Source organism: Tachysurus vachellii, chromosome 13, assembly GCF_030014155.1.
Source record: "Tachysurus vachellii isolate PV-2020 chromosome 13, HZAU_Pvac_v1, whole genome shotgun sequence".
Classification (NCBI taxonomy): Eukaryota; Metazoa; Chordata; class Actinopteri; order Siluriformes; family Bagridae; genus Tachysurus; species Tachysurus vachellii.
Window position 1 is genome coordinate 1757501 of NC_083472.1, and position 4583 is coordinate 1762083.

The window sequence follows — 4583 nt, forward strand, 5'->3', positions numbered from 1 at the left end:
ACGCGCAGTTCGGCTGTTACAAAGCATTGTGGGAACTGAAGTTTGCAAATCAGAATCAGGATCAGGTTTATTGGCCGAGTTTGTTTACACACACAAGAAATTTGGATCCAGCTGTTGGTTACTCTCAAAAGTACAGCCATAAATAACATTATACTACACATTTAGCTTGGACTATACAAGACAATACAGACTATACAAGACAATACAGACTATACAAGACAAGACAATACAGACTATACAAGACAATACAGACTATACAAGACAATACAGACTATACAAGACAATACAGACTATACAAGACAATACAGACTATACAAGACAAGACAATACAGACTATACAAGACAATACAGACTATACAAGACAATACAGACTATACAAGACAATACAGACTATACAAGACAATACAGACTATACAAGACAAAACAAAACAGACTATACAAGACAAAACAAAACAGACTATACAAGACAAAACAGACTATACAAGACAAAACAAAACAGACTATACAAGACAAAAACAGACTATACAAGACAAAACAAAACAGACTATACAAGACAAAACAAAACAGACTATACAAGACAAAACAGACTATACAAGACAAAACAAAACAGACTATACAAGACAAAAACAGACTATACAAGACAAAACAAAACAGACTATACAAGACAAAACAAAACAGACTATACAAGACAAAAACAGACTATACAAGACAAAACAAAACAGACTATACAAGACAAAACAAAACACACTATACAAGACAAAAACAAACTATACAAGACAAAACAAAACAGATTATACAAGACAAAACAAAACAGACTATACAAGACAAAACAAAACACACTATACAAGACAAAAACAGACTATACAAGACAAAACAAACAATGAGATACAATATAGACATTATGAGTATTAAATATGAATACAGAATATATGACAGATCAGTTATGTACATAAAGTGTGAGAAGTGCACGGTAGTGCAAATAACAATATTGTGCAATATTATGCGTTTTGGTCAGTATACAGCAGCAGTAGTGTGTGTAACGTACACAAATGATGTGATGACTGACAGTTCTGATAATGCAGTGCTTATAGATATGAAGCAGGGAATATAATTATGGTGAGGTGTTAATCAGGGTGATTGTCTGGGGAAAGAAACTGTTCCTGTGTCTGGCAGTTTGGGTAAACAAAGTTCTGTAGTGCCTGAGAGAAGGGAGGAGCTGAAAGAGGTTGTGTCCAGGGTTCAAAGGGTCAGTGGTGATTTTTCCTGCCTGGTTTCTGGTTCTTGTGTCATACAAGTCCTGGGGGGTGGGCAGGGGGGCACCAATTATTTTGTTTTGCTGTTTTTACTGTGCGTTGCAGTCTGTTTCTGTCCTGTTCTGTTGCTGCACCAAACCAGATGGTGATGGATGTGAACAGGACAGATTCAACGACTGCAGTGTAGAACAGCAACAACAGCTCCTGTGGCAGACCAAACTTAGGCGTAGAAAGTACATCCTCTGCTGGGCCTTTTTGATAATGTACAGTAGTTTATGCTGGACTCCCATTTCAGGCCTTGGGAAATGGTAGTGCCCAGAAACTTGAAGGTCTCCACAGATGACACAGGGCTGTTGTGAGGGGGAGTAGTGTTGAGGGGTCTTTACTAAAGTCCACTATCATCTCCACAGATGCGGAAACTGTTTACGTCAATGGTTAAACCTATTATTATTACAAGAAATAACAATATAGACATGAAATATAATTATTGAGTATTAATAATAATAATATATATATATATATACACACATATATAATAAATGTTATGTTAAAATCATCTATACCACATTTAAGTTATTTTCAGATCTTGTGTTCCACATTAAAGTCCAGAAGTTACACTTCTGTGCCTGTAGATGGCGGTAAACGCTCAGACTTCAAGGCCATAAATCTTTATTTATTTTGCAAACTGGTGAATACACATGAGGCGGATCGTGACATAAGAATAAGACTCTACATAAGTCACATAAGACTCTCTCTACAGGTTACTAGCTTCCTTTTACTGCATCTGTTAATAATAATAATAATAATAATAATAATAATAATAATAATAATAATAATAATAATAACCATCATCATGATCATCATCATCATCATCGTCATCAGCTATGACAGAATCAAAGATGGTGTAGGATCAGGTTTGACCTGATGGGGGCGCTAGAGCATTAGAATCTCAAAGAGCTCCTAATTTATCTTAAAAATATCTAACTGCGAATCTTATCTTAAGAGTGATTCAGGACCCCAGGATCTTAGAGCAACTCTAAGAGTAACATAGAATAAAAATACAACTTTTATCTTAGGGAGGAGGCGGGGAGGAGGCGGGGAGGAGGCGGGGCTTAACCTGTTAGTAGGTACAGTATGACACATTCTTTTGAAGACTGTGATTGATAAAATCTGGTCTGTTATAAACCTTCACTTTGTCTCTATGTCAAGATATTTGAGATCATATCGTGTAGGGATTACGTTCGTGACCGATCATATTACAGATGTTCTAACATCTGTATGTCATAAATGCAATGTTAATGTAAACATCTCATATAAATGTACAGTATGTCATTTCTGTGCTGTGTCAGAGACGTTATCTCTAATCTGATTGGTCACAAAAATAATCCTACACGATCTAATCCGTATCATCTTATTAACTCACTATCATTATTAAATATTGTATTCAATACATTTCTTCTCCTTCTTCACCTTTCAGCAGTGTTGTATAAAGTACTTGAAAGCAATACTTGAGTAAAAGTACAAGTATCGTACTAGAAAAAGACTTCGTACTAGTGAAAGTTACTTTTTAGAATATTACTCAAGTAAAAGTCTTAAAGTATCTGATATTTACTGTACTTAAGTATCAAAAGTCATTTTCTGATATTTAATGTACTTAAGTATTTGAAGTAAAAGTAAAAAGTAAAATTTCAGTGATTTTCTGTAGGCATAAGATCAGGGGCGGTTCTAGGGTCTCATCTTTAGGGGGTTTTAGACCTCAGTGAGAATTTAAAACAAGAAGAGTTTTATATTATATATTATATGACTACACAGTAAGCCAAAAGTTATGGTATTATTTAAAATGGCAAAAGTGGACACCAAAATTTTATGCATGATGTAATGATGTCAGTCTTGAATCAGATCAGTTCGTGTATGTGTGTATTCTCTACAAACAGTGTGTCCAATGAATGCAGTCATTAATAAATAAATATTCACAAGACAAAGAACAAATCAATAAATGTTATTTTTATTTAGTACTAAATGGATTGTTTGCATTAATATTTTGTTTGTGCTACAACTCTGGTAATAAGAATAGTGACATTTCACTGCTTTTGGTTGCCGTCTTTGCGGCTTTCCGCCGATTAACGTTACAGATAAACGCCTCCAGCTCTGACTGCGCGTGCACGCTGTGTGTCCCTGTGCTTCTCCGTAGAGCGTGCGGAGCGTAATGTAATCTATGAGCAGTGATTCGCCAAACCTCCCTTATTGCAGTCACACACATTTCTTCTGATTTTATTTTGTAGTAACAAGTAACGAAGACGCTTAGTGGAAATATAACGGAGTAAAAGTCTACATTTTATCTGGGAAATGTAGTGGAGTAAAAGTGAAAGTTGACATAAATTGAAATAGCGAAGTAAAGTACAGATACGTGACATTTCTACTTAAGTACAGTAACGAAGTATTTGTACTCCGTTACATTACAACACTGACTTTCAGTCATTTTCTCCTCTGCTAAAGAAACTCTTAATCCTCTTAAAAGACTTTTTGGCCTTATGAGCTTTTTTTAAGGGTTAAGATGCTTTATGAATAACTTTTATCTTTATTAGGATCTTCTCTTTAATTTTAAGGGGAAACTCAAACTTTTTTTAACAATTTGTTTACAATTTCTCCATACACTGAAAATTCTCATGAACACTTTGCCCTGAAGATCTACCGGTCTCCTCTGTACCGACTCTAAGCCGAAATACAAACACAATCTGAGTATTTTTTAACAAAAGCTTGTCTTAGTTTAAAGTACATATTTGAAATAATTCTTGTTTACTGCATGTTGTTTTTTTGCATGGATGTATTTTTTTTAAACAGCAATTGATCAAGAAAACTGAAACTAAAAACAGTTTGTTTTCATCATTCTCAGAAGGATCATTACTTTCACTTATAGTCAAGCAGGCGAAGGAGAATAAAAGGGAAGTGATGGAGGTGTTTTTGTTTTAATACTTAGAATGTTGACTGCAGGCGAAAACAAGCAGATGTTGGGTGAAAAATGCTCTAGGGACGTAACGTTATAGGAAAAGTGTGTACTTTCTGTTTATTAATAAACCTCATGTGAAAATGTTCACTTCACACACACGCAAACACACACACACACACACACACACACACACACGTACGCACACACAGTCTATCGTACGTATTCATGAGCATAAACAAAGAGAAGTTAATGTTTTTGCTCGAAAAGTCTCACATTATCAGTGTTAGAACTTTGTTATGAAGCAAAATCACAGCTCGAGTGTCTAAAGTAAGAAGATATTCAATCTTTGCGTTGATATTTGTTTGTTGCTCAGTTTTGGCTCA